This window comes from Hirundo rustica, chromosome 8 (genome assembly GCF_015227805.2).
Source record: "Hirundo rustica isolate bHirRus1 chromosome 8, bHirRus1.pri.v3, whole genome shotgun sequence".
In the NCBI taxonomy this organism is placed as follows: domain Eukaryota; kingdom Metazoa; phylum Chordata; class Aves; order Passeriformes; family Hirundinidae; genus Hirundo; species Hirundo rustica.
The window spans coordinates 10,483,441-10,509,408 of record NC_053457.1 but is presented as its reverse complement, the minus strand read 5'-3'; the positions used below and the strand labels follow the sequence as shown (position 1 = coordinate 10,509,408).

General features: G+C 37.4%; 1 long non-coding RNA gene across 2 annotated transcripts in view; it reads left to right on the top strand.

The window, feature by feature from the left end:
- The window catches only part of LOC131378595 (uncharacterized), a 183,908-nt gene that overhangs the window by 131,199 nt on the left and 26,741 nt on the right, over positions 1–25,968 (top strand). Inside the window, exons 3-4 of one of the 2 annotated variants that reach the window (XR_009208079.1) lie at positions 4,699–4,821; positions 5,082–5,897. This is a non-coding gene — a long non-coding RNA (uncharacterized LOC131378595). Of the gene's footprint in view, positions 1–4,698; positions 4,822–5,081; positions 5,898–25,968 lie in introns of those variants that run through there. The other variant, XR_009208080.1, reaches the window with a different exon arrangement.

Here is a 25,968-nt window from a genome sequence, read left to right as displayed (position 1 = left end):
TGTATAATTTATAATTTAGTGTCTGAAAGACAACACAAAGAATGTGCTGATTATTCAATTTTTTTTTTTTTTTTTATTGGCTTAAATATGCATATATCATTCCCCTGTGCCATCTGAATACACAAAACCACTGTGTGAAATGGGGTACTTACCTGGTAAAAATTCAGCAGCTCTGCATAGCAGTTTGTTCTGTTCAACACCATCTGGCAGTTGCAAGCTAGTTACATCTCCAGATAACCTCCCTGTTACTGTTACTTCCCTAACACCATCCTGTGTCTCACGGCTGAAATACGTTTTTTGTGGTCAATTTATTGACAGCACAAAGAATGCATGCAGTTTCATTAAGAGTGTTCCTGCCAAAATTATTCTGAGGTACTTAATTTAATAGCACAATCATAGAAGTGACCAAATATGTCAACCTTCTAACTGAAATAATTCATATTATTGTTGGGATTAAATAAAAGGTGCTAAAAAGATGAGTCCTTTGGTAGGATTTCTACAGTCTGAATATAGACACTCTAAAAGCAAGCAGTGAGATTTTGGAAAAAGACTTGGAAGGAGCAATGAAACATTCAGAAAACCTGAAAAAATTTAGGTATATTTTAGGATCAGATGTCAGTTTTGTGCTGCTCCATCTGCTTTCATATTAGAGAAGCTGAAACGAGATGGAGGGCAAAAATTTCTTTGAACATTTATTGATACTTTCAATTATTGTGCTCAAATATATTTATATATTAATTTCTTTGTGACCCTTTGTGTACTAAAAACCCAAACCAGTAGAGATCATTTCCTATAGAGAGGGGAGGAATCTTACCAAAATCTTCTTCACTTCAGATTCAGTGCACAGACCTGTTCACTTAATCCAGCAGGGCAAATGGGACTTGGATGAAGTTGGGAATATTGTGACTGGGAGTGAAGGGGACATATGGGGTATTTGGTGTATAGTGGAGGGAGAAATGAAACTGTCACAGAAAATCAGGTTGCTTATACACGACCTCTAGCAGGCACTGACCCAAAGTCCTTTGCCCGTGGGTCCCAGTCTGGTTTTCAGGCTCAGTTCTCCAGCTCTGACAGCCACTGGCCAGGTTGTCCAGCTGGGTGTGGTAGCACAAGCACAAAGTCGCACACAAAGAAGAAAGGTGATCAATACTCACATACTGGGATTATTCAAAACTTTGAAGAAGGTTTTTCCTCTGTTAATGTGTCTGTGTTAGGGTGGCAGGTGCCTTTCAGCAGCAGAGAAAGCTAAGCTGACCAGTATCCCCGTGAACTAGCTTTGGACTTGCTGCTGAGGTTCAGTATGAAATCACAACTCGAGTGAAGCGATTTCACTTGAATTCAGACCCCAGTGTTTCAGCACACAGCACTGTGGGTACAATGTCCTCTCTGTGGCTGCAGAGGGACTGAGCCAGGGACTCATTTCATCACAGCGCTGAGCAGCTCTAGATGCATTTGGCATCCTGTGGAATCCCACCAGAGAATAGACTCATGGACAAAAACAGGGGGTCTTGCTGGTGAGCACCAACTTCTTGAGAGAAATTGGGAGAATTTGGATCACTGTCTGAAAACTTACCTAGGCGTTTTATTTCATTCCTTATTTAACCTATAAAAGTGAAAGTAATTATGTGATAATGTGGTTCTTTTAGGACTATCTTCATCACTGTGATTTAAATTGATTTCACTATCAGATCACTGTAACATTTGTGTAGTTCCCTAGCTACTTGTATGTATTAATAGCCCTGTGATGCTGAAAAGAATTTTCTCACAAGTGTAGTGCATTGTTCAGCGTGGAATAAAGGAAGTAAATAGAAGCAGTGAGTCTGGACAAGTTACATCTTTGAATTGTATACCTTTCTTTGCCTAATATGCTTTTTTTATGTGACCTTAATTGCAATGAAATGTTCATAACAAATATTTAATCAGGATGCAATGATTAAATAGGCAAATTTAATTTTGCTCTCCTTATTTTTTCCTAGGTAATCAATGCAGATGTGATTTAATGACAAAGTCTAATTGAGTACTTTCATTTTGTGAAAAGAAAATTAAAAGGAGAAAATACACTTTTAAAATTAGAAGTAATGATGGAGTCACTGGACAGTTCCTGGGGATTAATGACTATTTGAGAAAGCTGAAGGCACAAGGTTTAGCTGTGGGCTGTTAACCTCAGGTGGCCATTAATTCTTCAAGTAATGCTCCATGCCCTGATCATTATTACAACTGAGCAGGGATGGAGTAGCAAGTTTCAGCAATTAAACCATCAGCGATATATTTAAATGCATATTTTTCTCTCCCCCTTGGACATTCCGACAGAAAACACAGAATTAATCAAACTGTGGATGGTGTCCAGCCAAACCCTTGGTGTTTTTCTTAATTTGCCTGGTCTGTCATTGAGGACATGCCACATTGTGTGCCTGCATTTGTTGAGCCACACACTGCTGTCCCAGTAGCTGTGCTGAGCACATTAAATTTACAGCTGGCTGTACCTGCCCCCGGCAAGCCTCAAAGCTTACACAGATTCTTGTTCTCTCTCTCTCTTTCTTCTCAGCAATGATGCAGATGCCATAGGCTTGACTGGCATCAAAATCACAGTGTAGGTAGCTCCCTCTTGTCTTCACCACTCTACATGCTAATTTCCCCATCTTTCTGCAATGAAGTTGTAGCTAAACCTTTTTTTCCTCATTTCTTTGAGGCTGCTGTATTATGGCCCCACTAGTCAAAGGATGAGCAAGGCAGAATCCCCTACAAGCCAGAATCTGCTGCTGAAAACAGTGTAAGACCTTGTACCAACATACGCCTGACTTGGTGTGGGGTTTTTTCATGCAGGGAATTCTGATATCTGCAGCCAGTGCTTTTCTCAGTTCTGTAAAGAGTCAAAAGATCTCATGCTATTTCCTTCAATTTGAGATCTACATAATTACCTGAGAACACCACTTTAGGCTGAATTTGCCTCTATCTAAGCATTGCATTTGTACATATTATGTACTACTTGGTGCACATACAGAGAGTCTACAAATACCCCCAGGTCTTTGCAAAGCGTGCAGGTTTTTCTAAAGGCACTCACTAAGTGCTTCAGAAACAACTGTTGAAATGCTGCAGAATTCCACTGCTAAAACATTTCAGTCTATGAGTCAAGGGCAGATTAACAGACAAAAGCAGCTAATCCAAAAATCAGCAGTTTATGCCTGAGTGCAGCAAACAGACTAATGAAGCGTACAGAGCTGGATGGGTCACAAAGAGACGTTAATAACACGTCTGCAAGGAGGTGAGTGAGCCAGCCACAGCAAGCCACCTTCCAGAGTGACTTCAGGTGAGAGAAGGACCAAAGATTACTGCAAGCAGCCCCTAATTAGCAAAGTCATTATCACAGGGTCATTGTGAGTGGATAGCCCACTGGTAGCCAGCCCTAGCATTCTGGTGGCACCTGCTGGTTTGAAGTGCAGCCTGTATGAGAATGCATGGCCTGCAGAGTAGGCATGCGAGCGTTCAAGTGTGTTACGTGTCTTGTTTCACATAACTTTGAGATTTAACTTATTAGCTCCACTTATGTTGATGCAAATGTGAGTAAAATTATAAATTATTCTCAAATTAATGTAAAACAATAAAAAACTCTAGGGTAGATTTATTTTTGATTATTTAAGTTGATTATCACAGTTAAATATTGACAGGAAAATGCGTTCACCAATTATTCCACCATCTTTTATCCCACATCTTTTATTGCAGTTCTCTACTTGTCAAGATAAATCTCTCTATTTTCAACCTGTCTCTGCTGAAACTTCCATTTGTGGTTGTGTTCTCCCATAGCTGCTGCATGAGTGAATAAATCATGTGCTTGCACATTATGCCAGTCCATCAGCATGTTGGTAAACCACTTCATGCACAACATAAACATTAATGGCAGCAAAGTTAGAGTTATGGCTTCTACTATCCCCTCTGCCTGCATCGTCCATCTCTGCTTTCTGTCAGTCATAATAGTTGGGAGATAGAATTTCTATTTTCAAATTTCTTCCTGAAACGGTGTTTTAGGGAGTTTTTCCCCTTCTGATCTGGTCCAGCACAGCTATTAGAGGGAAAAATAACAGCTGCACTTTTCATGATTCCTGTAGAGATCCCAGCTTAGTGGGCTTGGGGAGAAGGGGAAGAATTCCCTGTGTCTGCATCTGTGACAAAAGAAGCGTGGTTAAAAATGAAAAATAAGCCTGAACCTACTTCTGATCCATCTATTTCACAGCTATTTTCACAGATTTTTCTCTCACACCCTCATTTGTTCCTGTTCATATGGGCAGCACAGCACAGTATGAGCAGCAGATCTGAGAATAAATGGCAGGATATCCAATACCTCATTGCTGCATTGGAGTTCAAGTAAAGTACTGCTCTTACATACCTGTTGCCTGAAAAAGCATGCAGAAATTCCAAAAAATTAGTTTACTCAAAGCATGTAAAGGCAAGCAATAGACCCTACAAAGACTAGATTAAATATCCTACAAATGAGGGAAGTAACTTAAATAGGGTATGGTGAGTAACATTGAGTGTCTTCTCATGCCTCATCAACAAGGCACTTGTGTTTTCTATGCATTAGTTTTGTTTCTGGAATAATTGGTCTTTACTGTCTTAAATTAGTTAACTAAGTTGAGCAGAGATCACTTTTTAATAAGTGATGCAAATTCTCTACTTTTAGTTTCTTTTATCACTCTCTTACAGAATATGGATCAGATTTGGAAAGGAGAAGGCAATGGAATCCAAGTGCTCCAAGCTCTGAACAGTGTTTCCAGATGCAGCTGGGAGAGATGTATTCACTTCAACTTCTTTTGACTCCACAAAAAAGTGAGTTGCATAGCCAATGAATATACTTGTTCCCTAGAATCATCTGTTAACACTTGTGAATGCCAACCTGTAAGATTAGAATCTGACTTTAAGCTATTGTTCATTATTGAGACTGAAGAGATGTTTTCCTGCCCAGATAATGGGCCCAAGCAGGAATGATTACCAAATCCTGTGGGAGACATTATCTAAGCTCAGTTTACACCCTTGTGGAGATAGGTGGAGTGTAAGGCTACAGCTCCACGACCCCTTATCTCTTACAGGGCTTCAAGGAACAACATATGAGCTTGGCTTTCTCTGTTTCACCTACTGGGAATGAAAGAACTGACATTATGTTTGGTTTTTCTAAATGCAGAAAGCAGTTCCCAAGAGTAATTTTTCCTTCTCAGAGGCAGCTCTGCCTCCTCTGTTCCCTTCCATAACCTGTACTAGGATACTTCTGTGCCCTATGCAAAAGGATTCCTTTAGCTTTGAGAGTTAAAAGTAAAACTGAATTCTGTATCATGATATCAGGCTACAGTTAATGTTTTTGGTTTGCTCATATTTGGTTACCTTTGTGTTTCATCATTGTGGAGCTTATAAATGAACAGAAATCTTCATTAGAAAATCAAAGTGACCTACAGGATATTTTTAAGTTATTAATTTTTAGCACTTAAAAGATGATGATATAGAGCGGATTACTTTGGGGAATTTGTTATATAGTGAAATTCTGGAGTGTGACCATGCAGGTTAACTAATGTCCTTCCAGTAAGAGCCTATCTCAAATCATAGGGAAAGATACAGAACACATTGCTGCTTCTCCTCTTCCTTTGCCTATCACCTTTATCTTCATTAAAACATGGATTAAAATTCTTATCCTCGTTCTTTATCTCCATTAGACTGCTGTCACTTGAAGAAAATATTTTTCCCCTAGCTGGTTTCTAGGGATGTTATTGTGCTTTTCTGGTGTAGAGGAGTATACAAAACTTACAGCTTTCAGCTTTTCATCTAGATAGTTGTTTGAAAAATACAGTGATACTTTATTCAGAGAAACAGAATTATTTTCTTTTTTACTTCTACACTATAGCAGTATTTTTTTCTCGGACCACTGCTCTCTTGTCAAGAAATGACAGTTATATAAAATATTACATCGTCCAGTTAGAATTTTTTTTTTTTTTAATGACTTCTTAACTAACAAGTCTTTTTTTTTTTTTTTTCTGACACTACATGTGGAATATGCTTTATATTGTGTTTCAACCAGCAGTTTAAACATGTCTCTTTACTGCTAAAACATGAATGGCAGTCTCACTAGCCCATCTGTTTAAAGTATTTTTGAAGTGCTATAGCACAAGACATAATATTTATGAAATTTCATTTCGTTTGGATAGTGGCAACATTTTTAACTTTAACTCTTATTTTGTTTCTGGTGTTATTGCCATGAAGAAAAAATTACTTCAGAAAGGAAAACATATGGGAGCCTAATTCTGCAGACAAGGGTAGAGCTTTACATTGAATAAGCAAACATTTGTGGTTTTCCTCCAGAAAGTAACATACGCCTCAAAAAGTTTGGGAGCAATTTTCACACCTAGGAAAGCACAAAGCCTCAGGCTGCCTGGCTGTGTTGTCAAAGTTGAGAGCAAGCCCAAGCAAACCAATGTAGCTCCAGCAGCCTGCACAGAACAGAACCGACGTGAGAGAGTCTGAAGTGGTCATTCCTTTCAAATTCATCTCTTGGCTGTGGCAGAAAAGATTGTTTACAATCAAACAAACCGGCACAATGAAAATTTTAATGTGCCAAATAATCTTAACGTAAAACCTGGTTATTCTAGCTCTCACGCCATGAATCTAGGCATCGTGCAACTGAACCTGCCCTTAAATAAATCGACCTGAACATGGTTAAAAGTACAGTAATCCGTAGGTTATTTAGCTCTTAGTAATCTTCCTTTTTCTATCATCATATTCTCTCTCATATGCCTTCAGATTCTTCTCAACAAAACGTATTCTTAATTCCTAAGTGTGTTTTCTTCAGCTGGCATCACGCACTGTAGTTTGTGCGTACATGAATGCAGCCATTAACGTGAGCTGTTTGTACATTTATCACATTATAGCTACTCCATTAGTCTCCCTAATGGCTAAGCTGTGGTTCCTTCTCTCTCTGCTGTGCTGACCTCTCTTGTCAGTGGGCCTGCAGTGGGAAATATGCTCTTGTTCAAAATAATATCATTTACAGCCTTCAAGTCGGCATGATGGTATTATTCACAAGAGTCAAGTTATTTATGTTCAGATGTAATTTTGGCATATAACACCCCTTGAGGTATTTAAAAGACTTGTAGGCGTGTCACTTAAGGGCACAGCTTAGTGGAAGTTTTGGACTCAACCACCTTTCCAACAGATTCTAAGGGGCAATCTCAGGTCTAACAAGATGAGAACACAGAATCCTTGTTGTCCAACAGCAGGATGACTGTGCAAGTATAACCAAAATTGTCAGTTTTGAACATTCATAACTAGGGAATTACTGCCTAATTCATTCAAGCTTCAGTTGTGTTTTGTACCTGGAACGTAAATTAAAGACAAGAGAGGAACAGCGTTCTGAAACCAAAAGTGTTTTCAGAATTTTTACATTCAGCATGCTAAAATAAAAATTATTCTACTTTAAATCAATATGAAGTTATCTGAAGATGTTCTGGGAAGCATAAAATTTATATATAAGGATGCCTTCCAATTTGACTTAAGTCCAATCAAATGAACACTCACCACAAAGCATTATTACAGAGAGTAATATGGTCACTTTCTGTCATTACCATGCATCTTTTCCTTTGTAACTTGTTAGTTCTTAGCATGATGGAATAATTTCCCCGGCAGTTAAAACAGATTGAATAATTTTTAGATACATTTTGGCTGCTTGTATGCCAAATTAGAATTATGATTGTGACAAATGCAGTAAGTTCTGTGATTCTCTTCTGTCTCAGGGACTGTGAGGTAAAATACACTCAGTGCACAAATAGCAGTTTTTCTGTGCAGTGAATAGATAACTATTTTTGCAATTGTAATACTGATTTTTTTTCTACTTTACTGTTATCATTTAGCCATGTGCTGTGTTTCATTTGCCTGTTTTAATTCTCTGTGCATTAGTCCCAAAGACCAGATGATTGGTACATGGTACACTTTGCTAAGTTATTATAATGTATGGAATTTGTTTAATTTGCATAAAGTCTGGGATTTTTTTTTTTCCCTTAAGCTAATATCCCTATATTTAAATCTCCCTATAAATTCAAATATCTACTCTTACATAATGGGTACCAGATTATTACACCACTCTTTAGAGATAACTATGTCACTCATGTATTTAAAAAGTGTCAACTGATTCTGATTCTTCTTCTTCATCTCACTTTAACTCCTTTTAATTTGGATTATGACCAGAATATGGACTTTCCTATATCCTATGTGTGTGTCTCATTACTATCATGTGTTGGGGTCTTGTGGTGCCTGCAGGCAGTAATGCATGTAAATAAAATTCAGAGCTGCTTTGCACAGGAGTTGCAATGAGAAGCCCCATTTGGTGCTTTACAAAGGTGTGAGATTGTCTGTGTATGGGGCATCTATTTCTGGAGAGGAAAACAACTGCTCCAAAGCAAATCACAGGAAGCCCCACCACAGGACAAGTGACAGTGACAAACACCCTCCACTGGCAGTGGCCTCAGTTTAGGTCAGACCCATTCCAGCCCTCGTTTCACTCCTACTGTGCTCCTTTAAGGAATGTTCAAAGCCAGATTTAGCTGATTAATGTCAACATAACTGGCTAAAGTTTCCCGTAGTTCAAATCCTGTCAGTGCTATGGATATCATGCATCATCTTTTAGGTATGAATAGTGGTGAATTAAAAGGTAAGAGCTCTGCCTGCTCTCTAACACCAACTGCTTAGCCAGCAGAAACAATTCTGTACTGAAATGAGGAGTTGTTTTTATTACAAAAGTGTCATGCAAAATTCTTGTGTTATGGAATTCACAATGTTGTGTTTTTCACTTTGAGTAAAAATAATGTGATAATCATTTTCAGCCAATGTAGAAAGAGGACGAGAGCTCTTAACCTTCAAACGATTTTTTTTCCTAAGTGAAAGCCACCATTTTTCAGCATGTTATGCTATCAGATTAAAACAGTGCTTCACAGTAGTTATCTGTCAGTAACTTTCAATACAGAATAATCTTTTAAAATATGGCAAGTTTGACTTGGTCATTTTGACCAAGTATCACAGTTGGTAAATGTTAAAAAAATCTGCAGTTAACTTGAACTATTTCAGATGTAAGTTACCAGTCTGATATAGGGAAGCCAGGCATGAGATGTGTTCCATGTTTGGTGTCTTAAACAAGAGTCACTGCAGATGGTGCTGGTCTTTCCTGGGGAAGCTAAAATATAATTTTGCTTATTGCAACAGTTAACTGGTCCTTGGAGGTCAGACTTAGCTAATCCTCCCAGTCTCCTTAAGCTGTACTGAGGTATTGCCCTTCAGTGACTATACCAGAACAGGTATATAAAGGTTTTACAGAGCAGTTTACATGACGGTTTTACAGAGAAAAGAAGTTTAATCATGATAAGTATGCTTGTCTTTCTGACCACAGTGCTATATAGAAAGCATGCTTCTTACCTCCATTCAGACTGGGTTGAAAAAGAAAAAATGCTATCAAATGAAAGATGATTCCACATGGAAAATACAGCTCCAACACCCACCAGCAATAAAAAACTGTCTTCGAAGTGTTTTAGGAATTTCAGAAATATTAGCTGTTGAGGGAGTCTGTAAAAAGACATGGGACTGTAGCTAGAGCAATCATTCATCATTTAACATCTGAATTGTTTCTTGCTGACTAAACAGAAATACATACCAGAGAAGTCAAACAATCCTTTCCCATTATTGTACATGATTCATGAATTCCAGATATCATATAAACGCACCATTAATCTAAAAGGAAGCAGTGTTTTTCAAAATAGCACTTCTCAGTTTATAATAATATTTTAAAATATTTTGCAGTAATTATGCTTTTTTTTTCAATATGTTTGCAGTATCCACACTAAGAACCACCCTTATGGAAAATATCAGTATTTGTTAGTAATGTAACTATGAGTATGAATAATTGGAACCTTTTCTGTACTTCACAGTCTATTTGCATTTCTGCTGAAGAACAGAAAACCCATACATTCTGCTATCACAGGTGAACAAATATATAACATTAGAAGTCAGAAGGAACTAACATTAAATTCCTTTTTGTTGCATCCGTACTTACCCTACGTTTATTCAAAGTTTAAACTGAAAGATACACAGATGTATGCTTGCAGATGTTTGCAAAAAGGTGTGGTGCTGACGATAGAACAGGTTCCAAGTTCACCTGCGAGGTTTCCAACTGTTTTGTCTGTTCATGGTAACTGTGAAAGTGAGAGAAGGCTTTGGCACCTCACCGCTGACCCTGCTCTCAGCAAGAACGAACACTCCAGGACCTACTGAGGTCACACCCAACCTGAATTCTCCTCACTTCTCTTTGGAACAGAGTTAGCAGCAAAGTGAAGAGGTTCAGGGATGGAAATATGGTGAGATTTGTATCCCTAAGTGTCCTGAGGCAGTTTTTTGGTGTTTTTTATAAATTTCAAGATCACTCAGATAACCACCTTTGGCGTGTAGAAAGTAATTTATGTAGCTGTTCAGGAGACAGTTTTGACCTCGTGGTTTGTTCACATTGTGCAAAAGAACAGAAGCAGTAATTGTCAAGCCAGTAGCATAAAGCCATTTGAAGAAAAGGTGACTGAAGTGTTTATGAGGATTTATGATGAAGCATTATGTACTCTAGTCATGAGAAGCTTTTATTTTCTAGCTAGAGGAACATATTTGGAGCAGATGCATCCTGACTTAGTCCCCACTTTCCCTACTTTTGAACAGGGTATGTGCTGTAAAGAGAGACCATAGCGGTAGGATTTCTGTCATATTAAATGTGCTTTTCTGGTAGAGAAACTTTGGCCCTTTTTTCGGAATTATTTTGATATCCATGTGTAATTATTTCAAAGCATACCGCTGCAATTATTGGGATTTGTTACTGTCACTAGATCTGAATATAATAAAGAGCATCTCTGATGTGATATGCCACATCATGCTTTTGGGTATAAAAGCTTTGCACCCACTGCAGGAGTACATTTGTGTTCATGTACATGGAAATTCCTTTTCTTTTTCAGTTGGAAGGAGTTAGGATGCTGCTGTGAAGGCACTAGAGTAGGAGTCAGGGCTTCCCTTCTCAAACCACAGATTTTCTCTGCAGTCCTGGACAAGTCATTTGGTTCCCCCCACTGCAGTTTTCCATCTGAAATTGAAAATGTTCTTTTCTGTTTCAAATAGTAACTTAACAAAATGTGTATTAATCTTGTTTGAGGCCTTAAGATATAATGTTGATAGGTGATTATATAGTACATGAATACATTCTTATTGAAATTTGAGTTTTGTACATAAATTACTTAATAATTACTTTAAGGAGTTTATATTAAGAACGAAAACCAGAAAACCTCCACATCTTAAGCCTAAAAGTATTCATGATTTGGCCCCAGAAAACAAAGTCAGCAAAACAACTAGCCCCAAATCTCTTAATGCAATGGTATTTCTAAAAGCAGATTAATTTCAAGAAATAAATCTTGATACTTCTAGTTTAGAATTAAAGAATAAGCAAAAAGCAGCTGTCCTCATCTTGACACTGAACTGAAGAGTCTCAAGTAGTGCTTGCATTGTAAATTAGAGAGACAATACCTTGCCTGTTACCTGCATTATTAATACAAATAATATTTATGGTATTGCTGGCATCATTAATACTGTATTACTTATATTACAAGCAGCAGAACTTCCAGCTCTCTTAGTGACTCAGGCTGGAGAGAGCTATTTAAAGAAGTCCCTGAATTAGTGGTGCCAATAAAGTTGTTGTCTTACATGCTGACTTAAAGGTTTATGAACCTTTACCTAAGTTCTGGCGGCTTTTAAGGATTCTTCTCCAGTATTGCTCTATTTGTTGGTCTAGCAGAAGTGAGACTTGTAGGCACTGAAATGTTGCTTAGCAATTTGCTTAAGCCATGGTTTTTCATGGTTGTTCTCCTGCTGTGCTTGAAAATCACCCATTTATGTTTAAGTGTGACAGTATGGAATAAGCAGAAATAACCGGTGTTTGTTTTATCATGTCCCTGGGACAGATTTGTCAGCCTTTCATCAGGCAAGACTTGCATTGTCCTCAGCAGGATTTCTGTGTGGTGAAGGACTGCTGCATTTAGTGCTTTGAGTTTTTAAATATTACATTCTTTGTGTCTGGGTATTGACAAATGCGCTACTCTAACACCATATTTATTCTCTATTCAAAGTAGAAGCTTTCTTTGCCTACCTCTTCTTGATTCTTGTTGATGTCAGACAAATTTACATGGATGATTGCTCCCTTAGCATGCTTATCTATCTTCATAACTGTGAGATATCACTACCAGTGCAAACCAGAACAGAAGGGATCACACAAATTCTGCTATTTATTTAAAGGGCACATTAACCTCCAAAATCTGATTTATTGTTTGTTTTCACATCCATGCTCTCCCACGTATTTGTAATGTTTTTATATAAACTGTCCCCATGAAGCAGGTAACTTTACATTAGTTCTAATGTCTCATTTTTCTGAGTATCAGAGCCTTGTTGCTCTTATACCAAGCCTGCTGAATTTCTGCGACCAAATTTTGTATGCAACCGAAGCATAAAGAACTCTGTGGTTAATTATGTTAAATGTTTGCAAACATTTGCAAACAGTTTTTATGAATAAATCTCATGGGAGACTGGGAACATTTATGTGACATATTTTTTCCCCTATTTTCTTAATTTCTGGGGTGGGGGGAAGGGGGGTTGGTTTGCATTATTCCTCTTTGCACACACAAAGCATCACTCAAACTGCAGCAGCCAGCTGGAGGTGTCTGGTGTGTTACAGGTTCTGTCCTGTGCAGTGTGGTCTGGTGGGCCACAGCACGTTTAAAAATTCCATGTTGAATAAGTTTCTTCGCGCTCTTTCTTCTTCTCTCTCTTCATATGGTAAGCAAAAGCAAAGTCAGTAGAATGTCCCTGGGAATTTTTTTAAAATATATAAAATTCCCAGGAGTCTTACTGGTGAGCGTTTAAAAGGGATTTTTGTTCCAACTCCTAGTAGAGACTTTGAAAAGTATTCCTTCTATATTTAACAGTTGTAATAATTCTTAAATCACGTGCTCCTCTCATACTTCCTGAAGGCAGTCAGCACACAACAGACAGATGGAAATAGGGTACAACTTCTCCTAAAATGATATTATCATTAAAAACTCAGTCAGCTGTTCCGGCATTCTCTTTAAAAGAAATCTTAAAGATTACAGCACTGCATTGATTAGTAACTGAAGAAGATAGTCCAGAAGCAATTTTTTTTTTTGTGGCAGCATTGAGCTTTCTGGGTATTTTTGGTTCCATGACAAAGCATAAACCAAACATTCTAAATGTTTCTGTGTACCTGAAATTTAATTGCTCGGAAAAGATTTTCAGCTTAGGTCTCCTCTGTGTATCAACTGAAAAGAGAGTGAACCCTGGACCTGTTAAATGGATATTGCTTAATGGTTCTCTTCTGTCTGGCTTAAAAAGCATTATTCACTTGAAAAAATCTTTAATTAAACCACTTTGGCCAACTCTTAAAGGCAGTCATTTTGGCATCTATTTTAATAAGTTTTTATTAGCATTCATGCAATACGTGAAGAAAAGGGTTGTCTTCTAAAAGAACAGCCTAGACTAATGATAGTGGTAGACAAGATTCCAAATGGAGACTTGTAAGACCAGAGCTGTCCCTGCTGAAGCTGTATCTTCTAGGTTTTTAAAAATACACACAGATATGTTAGATCCTTATGAATGCCATTTACACAAGCCAGTGCACAACCCCGAAGTTCAGTATTATGCTCTTTTTCCTAAAGAATTCATGAGCTCATATGACTTGACTCAAAGCCCTGAACCCTCTTATAGCACAGAATATTCAGGGGAAGAAAGTCTCTCCTTCCAAAAAAAGAACCATATATTTTAGGATTAAGTTTAGATATGTTAGTGGTTGGAATATTTTAATTTGCTATGAGGCCAAACTCTTTCATTTGCTTCATGGGGCTTTCTGGTTCTCTCACATTCTAAAATAGTGTCCAGATTTCTGTAATATACAGGAATCCAGGCAAGACATCTCTAAGATTTCCCAGGGAAGCAGTTGGCTATGTATGAACTGGCTCCACCTGCAACACAGAGGTTTGCCCAGATTACATAAAATACTCTGGCCCTAATTGCCATCTTCTCCACCTTTCAACATATGCAAGCATTGGACCAGAGACGGAGAAAAGATGTAACTGCCACAAGTTTACTGTGTTTGGTGTGAAAGAGAGAGATCAGATTTTGAAATTTTCTTTCTAAGCATATTTTCTATATTCTCATTTGATTAGAGTTTAATCTCTCTGATTATATGAAGGTGCATTTTTAGAAATATGACAGTTCATCATATATACCACAACAGAGAATATAGCTGCTAATACCTTTTCAACAGACTATAAAATTGGAAATTGCTGATCTGATTTTGAAAGTCATTCAAAGACAGTTACCTCTGCTGGAGTGCTTCATGTGAGAATCTTTGGTTGCCATTTTAGCAAGGACCTCCAAGAATTTTCTGGTAGCAGCTGGCTGAGTCCATTTCCATCTTTCTCTCTTCACTCTGGGGTTAAGGAGCCTTCAGAGATTTTATTAATCTCAGAATAAAGAGTATCAGTGAAGGGCTGTCAGGATGTGACAGGTGAGAGCTCACCTTTTAAATGCATAGTCAAATCAAGTATATGTTATTCAGGAGAAACAGGAACAGAATCTCAGACATCTTGTTTGGATTAAATCTCTATCATTCATTTAATGTATATTAACTTGAAATGATGAATGTAATTTCCTGTAAGTAAAGTTGTAATTTCTGACTGATTAGGAGCAGAAGGAACGCTTTTAGAATAAGACTGAACTTCAGAAACTTACATCTCATTTGCATTTGACAGGTACATAGAATCCCTCCTTCAGACCAGAATCAGAGCAAGTGGTTCATCAGTTCTTAAGTGTTACTTGCTGATCTGGTGCTGAGTGAAAGCAGATGTTTTTCTGTCATTGACAAAACAAATATTTAAAGTAATTAACTACTATCATAGAATAGGATACATTCTAAGATTATAAAACTGCATATTTAATGATATTTTTCTTCAAAGCCCAGGTTGGTTTTAAAGATCCAATAGTGGATTGAAAAACCTCTGCAAAAGTGCACTTGACTTTCCAAGAATGTGGCCTCTGTTTATTTTCATTTGGTTTTTTGACTGCAGGAAACCCAAATTTTGCATGAGGTTCTGTCATGGATTGAGAACCTTTAAAATGTATATTGGTCATTTAACACTAACACAGGTGATGAAAAAATATGTTTTTATCCTGGTTTTGAAAGGTTGCAAGGAAATATGTGGTCAAAAATGTCATCATTAAATATATCAATCCCAAATCTGTAGTTTAGAGAAAATATTACATTTCGTGGCAAACTAACACAATTGATTGGAAATCTCAATTAAGGTAAAGTAGCGGATAAAACACGTTTAGCCTTTATTATAAAGGGATACAAATTGAAGATCAAGTAGAATAACTTCTGAATAATTAGGGTTCTAGGTGTTGTTTTAGGAAAGCTTTCAGAATATGATTTTAATGTCTACACTTGGGTTAAAGGCTAAATTAACTCTTTTTGTCAGCAAACCCTTCAGTGTCATTAGCATAGTTGAAAATACTAAAGATCGCTAATATGCTTTTCCTCCAGAAAATGTGGTGTAGCCCAGCTGGTGTTCTAATTTCTATTACTTCAGTTTCCTTTAATATTTCTACTCTTATAAGATAGTTTTACTTAAAAGAAATTTTAAAGGGTTGTTTTTAGTGAAGGTAGAGTGTTACAAAACATACAGATCAATATATAAACATGAGTGAAACTAATTCATAAATCCTGTTTTGGAGTAACACCGTTATGTTTTTGCTATTACTGTGCCGAAAAACAGTTATGGCATATCATGCCTGACTTTCCTCTTTAGTGCTTTTTTAGCTTAACATATAGAAAGTTCTTTGTAGTTATTTTGGGTTGGGTTTTGTAGGAGTATGCTTCCGTAGCCTAAAGTAAAATCTCTTAATTGCAGGGAGGGCAGAATGCGTAGTGCATTTACACATTGAATCTTAATTATTTCATCCATATGTATAGTCCCATCTGCTTAAGCGCGCTGCACTCAAAGAGCAGGGTGGCCTTCTCCTTATTCCCCCACCTTGATGAGGATTTCAACAAAGCAGCATAATCTGTTCCAAACAAATAATTAATCCTTTCTTGTGACAGAGCTGGCTGGTGTCATCAGCAGTGCGCTGTAGTTTCAAGGGCTGCTCAGAAAGGCACACTTCAGTTCCACTGCTGACAGTGACACAGCAGGTCCAGCAGGAGGTTTGCAGTCCCACCATGCCATGGGGGAGCTTTATAATTTCCTGCCCCAAACAGCTTTGTAGACCAAAATCTAAAGCCACGCTGGGAATATTAATGAGAGATTTTTTTCCAGGAGAATGTTGAATAATGAGCTTGTTTGGTGTCTGTTATACCCACATTATTCAAATCTGTTAATTTGGCTTCTTAGAACAAGCAGAGTGGGTCATTCACTTTTTAAGCTCTTCTGTTGGGATAATTATCCGTGAGTTTTGCATAGGAGTGTGTCAAGATGGAAGTGATATAAGGTTGTATTTATGGGAATTTAGTGCATTTAGATCTGTTTGATTTTCTGTGCTTGTGTGCATGGAATTTCTGATAGGGATTTTGAATAAATTAATAAATATTGTGAAAAATACCAGACAAATGTGTTTTGCCATGGAAACTTGAGAATTCACTTCAAATTCATGTAAATAATATAAAATGTTTTACCATTTTTTTATCTTGTGGTGATGCTGTTGGTAAGATATTTATGGTGTGCTAGTTAGAAGGTATGAGAGAAACAGAAAAAGCTTTTTGCATTCTTAAAGGTTGAATGGGCTGCTAAACATATTTGAAGCTGTTCATGCATTCAAGTACAGCTGCGGAACTTAAGCTATGACTGTAGTTATTGTATAAAAAGTACTGAGCTGCAGGAACAGATTTGATTCTTTGGGGTGGGGGAGAAGCTCTGGGAATATGATGCAAGAAATTACCTTTTAAAAAAGAAGACTTTTCTAACATGGGTTTTGAATTCACTAATCAGGTTAAAACCCTGAACCCTTGCCTTCAACCACCAGCGGTGAATTACATACTCCAGAACTTTCAACATTTGATACAAGAGTCTTTCTTTAAATTCTCTGTTTTCCTAGGCAACATTGTTAAATCTACTTATTTTTATAATCCCCTAGTTAGTGAAAAGCAAGTTACCAATCTCGTAAATTCATTGTAGAAATAAATAACACATAAATTTGCTGTTCTACTGTTGAAGAGGAGAGGAAACCTGAGAGGGGCTGGAGAACCAAAGTTTGCCCGTTTTTAGTCCCAGAAGGATCTTTAGCATTTCAGTTCAAAGGATAAGGCAGTAACTTCTGAGATTCCTGCATGATTCCCTGCTTAGTTCACATAGTCCTGGTCTTAAAACTATCTACAGAGAGGAACTGTCCGATAGTTTAGCGGTCTCCAGGTGCTGAATGCCTGTGATCCAGTCCAAATAAGTGTGTACTTTAAGGAAATTCTTCTCAAATTACTAGTTTTGCCTTCCTCTCCCTCTGCTCAACCACCTCAGTATCTCTATTTCCAACCTTCAAAAGGAGTTTCCAGTATCTGGAAAAAAGCTTCTGTCAGATTTGAAGCTGTGCCACAGATCCAGTGTAATTGAAGTCTTTCCCATCAGGTTTTTCTGCTCATTGGTCTCTAACCATGACAAAAAAAATGTCTATTTTGTTACCAGCTGCTGCCCTGTAAATTCATAGGTCACAAGCAGTTCCTTTAAAAAGCTGTTCTAGTGTCATTTCTTCTTTCTGACCTGGTTTGGAGTAAAAGGGCATAAGAAGACAGTTGCAATAATGTGTGGAAGAGAAAACCTAGCAAGAAATCAAAATTGTTTGTACCAGCAAATTACAGGAATCGAAGAAGCAGGAATCTATGTACACATTGTTATCATTTTGACACACAAGAGGACAGGGGTGTTCTAGCTTGTCTTAAAAGAAGCTTTCAGTAATTAGTCTGGTAAAAGTAAGATAGAAATTACCAACAGCTACGCAGAGAAAGCAAAAATGGCATTTTCATAGAATAGAAAAGAAATTCATGTTATTGTGTAAAGTCTTCCTGTTCCCTGAATCGTCAAACCAAACCTTGTATGCTACTAAATGACGTAATTTAATTATATACACTTTTCTATTAAAATTTTAGTTGACTGTGTAGGAAAATATACCCAGATGGTTGAGCATAAGTGCATTTTATTGTTTCCCTTTGCAAAGTTATGGCTCCCTGAGCTATAAATTCCTGTGACTTAGTGACGGTTCTGTACTGCTGCTTTACAGTAGTCTGTGTCTGCAAAACTCCAGTTCAACCACTGCTCTAATAACCTCATCAAAGTCCTTTGGAGATAATAGCATGAGACAAAACATTATGGAGAGCTTAAAAGTGTGAAAATAGAAAGTTACAATAGTAAGGACTAGCCAGGGGCTTTTAATTTAAAAGTAACTGGGTAACTTCGAATATTAAAGCTTTATGATAGACACATTATTTCTTTCAGCTCTAAACATATTTCCTTTCTCCTACATTGTCCTCTAATCATAGCTTGAAAACTTCAGAAACTGTACATTTTTACATTTAAATCTCAGCATCCAACAAAGAATCTTTCAACTTTCTCAGCTATCTACTTACAGAACATCGTATTTCTTTGGAACATGCCCACCTGCCTTAACACCAAAAATTGTATTCCAGTCTGATTCATAAGCTGTTTGCTATTGATTTTCAGTTTGGGAACTTGTGAAGCACAAAGGAAGGATTCATTAACACACCCTCTTTTCCTGTTCTCTGCAACACTGGCTTAATGCTGCAGTTTGGTGGTGTCAGCAGGGTCATACATCCCAGACTATGGTCTGTTGGTTGATACCAGTGACAAAATCATGCATCAATTAAGTTTTCAAATTGGCACTCAGAAATCTGCAAAATGCATCTAGTTTCTCTGTGTTCAGCAATAAAATCACCAGCCTCTGTAGCAGCCTTTTGCAACTGTTTTCCACCTCCTCTGTTCATGCTCCTCAAGCGGGATAATGTTTATTTCTTTGTCAGTTTGTGAGCTCTAAATCAGTAGAGATCTGACTCTGTCGAAGGCCCCTAGAAGTTAACTATAATCTGTGCTGTGGGAATATGCAGATGTGCGATTTTCAGGGAAAAGCGGGAGACCCTTAATTCCCAGTGCCAAAATGCGAACTCCTTTTAAAAGGGATACTTAGGCTGGAAATCTTGCCTGTGTCCAGACTTCATACATTTTGCTCATGAGCACTCTAAGATTCATAGGAATACCTGGCCCATTGATTCTTCAGGAAATTATGGAAGCTTGGACAAAAAGTAATTTTCTATAATATTTTTCTAAGGAACAAAAATATTCATGAACAATTTTATGAGTTCTGAGATGGTTGTAAACACAGGAGGGTGTAAGGTGACAGTTTCATCTGTCTTTGTTGTGACCTTCACTCACAATCTCAACAAGGAGAAAATGCTGCTGTGGGGTTACCCTAGAACTTCAGCTCTGTGGTGCTTGCATAGCTTTTAATTTAAGTGGTTAACCTGTCTTTTATCATGAGTCTGTTCTCTTGTCAGATAAATAAACTGGAAACGAAAAATTTTCATCCTTTTAACCTAAATGTAGGTTTTAATCTTTTTAATTTGATGCAAAATTATAAACCTTAAGAACAAGAAAATGAGACAAGAAACTATTTTCACATTCCCAAATTCTCTTTGTCCTAAATCAGGGATATGTTTTGGGGTGTATTTTTTATTCCTAATTTACATGTTAATTGTTCTCACCTTTGCTTCTTACTCGTCATGCATTCCTTGGATCTCATCATGGTTTCTCTCATTTCTCTGTTTCCATCCCCGTAGTTTATCTGTTCTGAGTTTTGGGGCTGGTTTGGCTTCTAGTGTCCATCCCCCTTATTACGAAAAGCAGCTGAACAGTCACAGTTTCAATTATAGTAGTGCAACGATGACAGATCAATGGAATATCGAAGTGTGGTATGCTGAACGTGTTTCAGTTTTAATTGATTCTGAAGTTAAAAAGAAATGCAGCTACTATCTTATTTCCATTAGTATATGTGTAAGAAAAACAGCATCCGTAGGAATGTTGACGTGAAATGTGAGTTAGAACAGCAAATGATCACTGGCACGCACTTCTTTCCAACTCATAGTAATTCTCATCTCACATGCAAAGAAAATCAATATATATCAGTTAAATAATTTTGTTCTTTGAGTATTATCTGTCGGAATTCAATACTTTCATTCTTTGGCAGAAACACCGAAAAGTGAGTTACAAAGGCATTTGAATAATTTCTGTCCCTTTCTATGTGTTGCATAAATCAAGACTAACACCCAGCAGGTATTCTGGAGTTTGTCCAAATTACAGACTTACTGTGTCGCAGATAAGCTTGCATATTTAATGAACACTTTCAGAAAGTTTGTTGAAAACAAATTATACATTGAAATAAGACATCTGATGCTTGAATCAAAAAGCTAACATTGTGATACACTTTCATTGTGTTGTACAGTTTCATGTATAAATCTCCTAATGTCCCCAGCACAGTTTAATTTTCATTTTGTAGTTTTAGATGTACATACACACGATTTTCATTTTTAGGTTCAAAAGATATTTAGTATTTAATTGAATGTAATGATGTAAGAAATGTGATATTGATTCAGCTCAAATGTGTTGACAAGCTACTGACACAATAAAAAAATTAACATCGTAATATTAAGTAAGTTAATTAAGTAAATACTATACATTCCTAATCATTGTATTTATAGACACCATCTCTAATGCAAACCTGCACGAGTGTGCCAGTGCTCCTGGCCAGCACAGGCAGGGTGTGCCTCTTTATGTGCCATGTCATTCACAGGCAGAATGCTCACTAGACAAGGTTAAAAGACAAAGGATTGTCCTTTTGCAATAACAGGGTTATAAAAATAGAGAACAACAACACATATGATAACATAGTTATTATCTACAGGAATGCCATACCACAGGTAGATCCTTCTTAATTTCTTACAGTAAGCCAAAGTCTTTCTTTCCCTCAGTTCTTTTTTCAGTGTCTTTCATGCCCCATGGACAGGGTGTTACTGGCTCTTCCTGTTCCTGCCTCTGAACCACTTCTCTTGCTGTTACAGAAAAGACAGGATCACAGGCATATTGCATCCATGCTCTTTTCTCTGTGCATTCTACTCCACCCTCATTGTTCTGGCTTTTTGTGACTGACACAGTACCTTTGGACTACACTGGTGTGCATTATTTCTTCTGTATGTTCCTTTTACAAACTCAAATGGCTTTCCTGATTGCAGATTGCTGAAATGCTTGCTAACTTCTGGAAACTTGGACTGCTGAAAACTCTGGGTGAAATTATATTATGCTATGCATAATATTATTAGTAGTAGATGCAGAGATGTGCCTGCCTGTGCATCATACAATGACTTTAGGGGATACCCTGAGCGCTGACATTTGGGAAATAGCTGCCTGCAAGGGGTTTGCCCTCTGTTTGTTTAGGTCTGAGACACAGAATCTCCCCTGCGAACAGTGTCACAATTATAAATATTTTTAAGATCTGCAGTAGTTGGAGGGAACTTGCTAGTAAAAGCAGTACTAACATAGCACCAATAAACAGTATTCTGTTTATTCTGCCCAAGAAGAGATTGAAATTAGAGATTGGTGATTGATTACAACATTGATAATGAATAAGAAGCTGACCTCAGCCGCAAACAGGGGCAGAGCAGATGGCAGAGGCATATGTTATGCCCTCTTACATGAGGGAAACACAATAGCTGTCTTTCTCCCTTCTAACACTTTTTACTTAGCAATAACCTTGACCGTTTCCAATAATGGTTCAGTCTGCCCAAGAAAAGAATTCACTCTGCTTTGTGCTACTGCCATCTTCCCTCCTACTGATGAACGCATTTACTACCCCATTTCATTGACTTCAGAGCAGCCTTTAGCATCATTCCACTCTCCAAGATGCACAGAGATTTCTGTCTTTAGAGTTTAGTTTCATTTTTGTCCCCTTTCCTGTTCTGCTGTGCTTTTGTGTGCGTGTCTATGGCTGCGCGTGTTGGTGTCCCTGCGCCAAGACCTTCCCTGCTGAAGTTTACAAAAGCTTATTTTGGCAGTCTCCATTAACCTTCTTCATCAGTTCATTGTGCCCTGAAAATCCAGATATATACAGAAGGCACAATGCACTTCACACATCGAAATGTCAATGTGCTTTTAAAAGATCTGAGCTTTCTAAAAATGCAGCATGAATAAAAATGTTAGTGAAAGGCAGTGTGCCTATGTTTAGTGTAGTTTCTTTACGTGTCAAAATAGAGCACAACTATTTTTAGGAACACCTGTCACCACTCTTACTTCCGTTTTGCCTGGTTATTTCCCACTGACATTCATTTATTTTCCTATTTATACCCTTGCAGTTGCAGTTTTGAGAAACCTTGATATTTGGGATAACTTTGTGACACCTCTCTGCCTTTAGAAGGTCCCTAAAAATATATGTTGCTTCTCTGTTCTGAAGTATTATCCTTTCTTTTTACTTTCAGGTTTTTATCAGCACTATTGTATCATTTAACTGAGGCCAGTCTGGGACATAGTTTGTACAGTAGGCAAAAGAGTTATATTTTGCTTTATTAGAGAGCCATAGGTCCTCAGATGTAATTGTTATAAAGGAAATCCCAAGTTTTAGATGTGGTATTCAGGCAGTCATTATTTCAGTATTTGACAGAGAAAAGAGCAGATAAATATTCGAGTTAATGCTGCAGATACTTTGACTAAACCTTTCTGCTTGACACTACAGCTCTCTTCAACCACCTTTCATTATTTTCCTTTTCTTTCTTATGAGACTTATAAAGAAAGGGCTATTGCCACCTGGAACAAAAGTGGCTTTATGTTGAATGATACATAGCACCATTGAAAGACAGTAATTCTATGAAGGAAACATGGTTTAAACAGAAGTTGAGGAAATTATTTGGAGGGAGTCAACTATTTACAGGAATAAAAGAGAGCAAACATAATTGTATAAAACAATACAACAACTGCTTAAAGGCTTACATAATAATTGAGAGAGAACTATTTTGGATCAATTTCTGAACCTTTTCCTTGATATCCAAAATTCCCATCTGAGGAAAGATTTACACATTAAAATTTTGTGCCATGAAGAGATTGGCTGGCTTACACAGGAAGAAACTCAAAGAGAAAAATAGGGATTATTTTGGTGTGTTGCAATGTGGAAACACGGACTGTCCACGACATCTGATCTCAGAGCTCTTAAAATGAAAACCTGAATTTATGTGATATAAAGATGATACCCAGGTTAGACGGTGATATCTGATGAGGAAAAAAAAAAAAAAACAGACCAATTTAGGAAGGATGTTTTAGATCTGCTTTTTTAGCTAAAAGTTTGTAGCATCTGTGGCTATGCAGCTTTTTGGGGTATGTGTTTAAATAAACTTTAGTCACTATAATAATCAGAAAAATATGCTAGAGAGTTTCAATTCTGATGCAGAGTGAACATGATTCCAACACAGTGTGAGCATCTCACACACACCGTGATGGTTTTCTGTGTTCCTGGCTATTGCAGGCTCGTTCTCTGCTGATTAAAGGAGTAGCACAAAGCCAGCACAGTTCTTTTTTCCTACTTTTTCCAAGAGCCATGGAAAAACCCATAAAATTGGCTATATCTATTCGAGGTTTTAGAACAATTTCAAACCCAACACTAATATTTGTTTATAGAATCCAAGTATAATTGCATTTAGGAGAAGCTGTGTAACACTTTCAGTTCACACAAAAAATTCAGGAAGATTCTGAGAAATTGTATGCCACTGCAGACTAAAATAAATGCTCCCAGTGAAAAACATCCAGTGCTTCAGTCAGAACGTGTTTGTTTATTTCCAGTCTACTGAGTGCCTTTGATGTGTTCCATGTTGCGCCTTTTGGTGCGCTAGAGCTTCATAAATATAAATATTGCTGATAGCCATATAATTGTGGACAGATGGACAAGTAAAATCCAACTGAGAGATGCTTATTTTCAGAAATGGAATGAAGTTTGTTTGTTTGTTTTATTTATATCAAAGATGCAAAAAGCAAAATTAATGTTTGCAGTGGCAGGAGCAAGGCAGAAGGAAGCATTGCATAAGGTCCTCTACTTCCCAATCCCATTCCCTTCACAACAGTTTTCCTGATGGTGTTTGAAATCAATTTGTGTATCTCAAATCTCTTATTTCTATACTGGAACATGGGCCCTGCATTTTTGAGGGGAAAGAACAGCACAACAAAATCTGTTGTAATCCTCTCTTGCTCCCAACAAAGCAGTTCAGTCTGTTGTGCTTCCTCTTATCAAAACTGAGTTTTTGTTCAGCTTCAGCATTTTCACCTGTGGATCAATGTCCAGAAAAGTTAAAAAGGATTAGGGAAGAGATAGATAGGAAAATGTAAAGACACAAAAAGCCTCGCTGAACTTTGACCAGTCATGTGGGCTGCAGGTACATTCATTCAGAAAAGCGGCAGCCTATCCATGTGTTTCCTAGAATTCTCCTGAAAGCTTTGTCTTTAATTTTCAGTCCCTGTAACTGACCAACATTTACTAGGCTCAGAAATGCTACAAGGTTACATTGCATCATTTCTAATGGTGGGGTTTTTAATATTTTAAGCATTTTATGAGACTGGGGTTTAGTTTAAGAGACAAAGGAAACAGTGAGTCAGCAGTCTTGAAACGTTAAGCGTCTGGACATACTTGCTCAGTAAAATGCACAATTCAGAACAGATTAACACCTATGAGTACAAATGGGATGCCAAGGGCGTGAACATCTCTGAGATACACCAACTTCAGAATGTGCTACGACTTTGGACTGCTAACATCAGGGAGTAGATTTGGGGCTTTGATTCTCGCTGTTTGTTTTGAGGGGTTTTTTTAAGTGTTTCAGGAGCATGCTTTGATCTTTAACGTTAAATAAAAATGGTTGGAAATCGAGCTCTGGCTCCAAGGCAGACTGTGTAAACTGACTGACTCCCGAATCATGAGCGCAGACTGCAACTACAGATGCAGGCCTTGCACCAGGATGATTTCATAGAGGAAGCAGAAATAATACTGAATATAAATACTACGGTATCCATCAAAGCTTGCCCAGGATATTGTCCTGGGGAGAGTTTTAGCTGTCCCAAAAAGGCAAAAAAGAACTAAAGCAACAGCTAAGCAGAGCAAATGACAAGAGGTCCTATACTTGCCTTTTTTTGCATCTTTTTCTCTATCAGAATTGTGGAGCCAGAGTATCTGCACTACAAGGAACTATACAGCTCATGTTCTGTAGTCAGTGAGCCAGGTTTTTATGAGATTTTCAAAGAAGGAACCTCACTGATTTGTTTATCTCATTGGATGGACTGGATTCTCTTCATCCAGAATCTAGTTCTTAATGAGGTTTCCATCAGCACAGTCCCAGAGTATATGGATGTGGAACTAGCATATGACAAAGAATCAGAAAGAAGGGTAAAAATACTGACTGATCAGCTACCAAATTAGCTAAAGAGGATATAAATAAACTCTAGATATTACTATATTGTAATTAAATATAGTACAGATTGTGTGGGGTTTGGCTTTCCAAGCAACAAAAGAATATAACAATGCTGATACTGCATGTCCTCCTTCCTGCCAGAGCATAATTATTATAGAAAATAAGTACTCATCCAAAGCACCTGAAGTTATTCACCAGCTACAACAATTTTAATAAACATTTCCTGGATTTGGGATTTTTTTTCTGCTTTCTATTGTATCTTTTCAAGGGAGGTAAAAAAAAATCTCTTTTCATCTAAGTAAGAGCACTATATTTAAACCCTGAATAAATATTTATTAAGGATAAGCTATATGTATTTTAGGAGCTACATG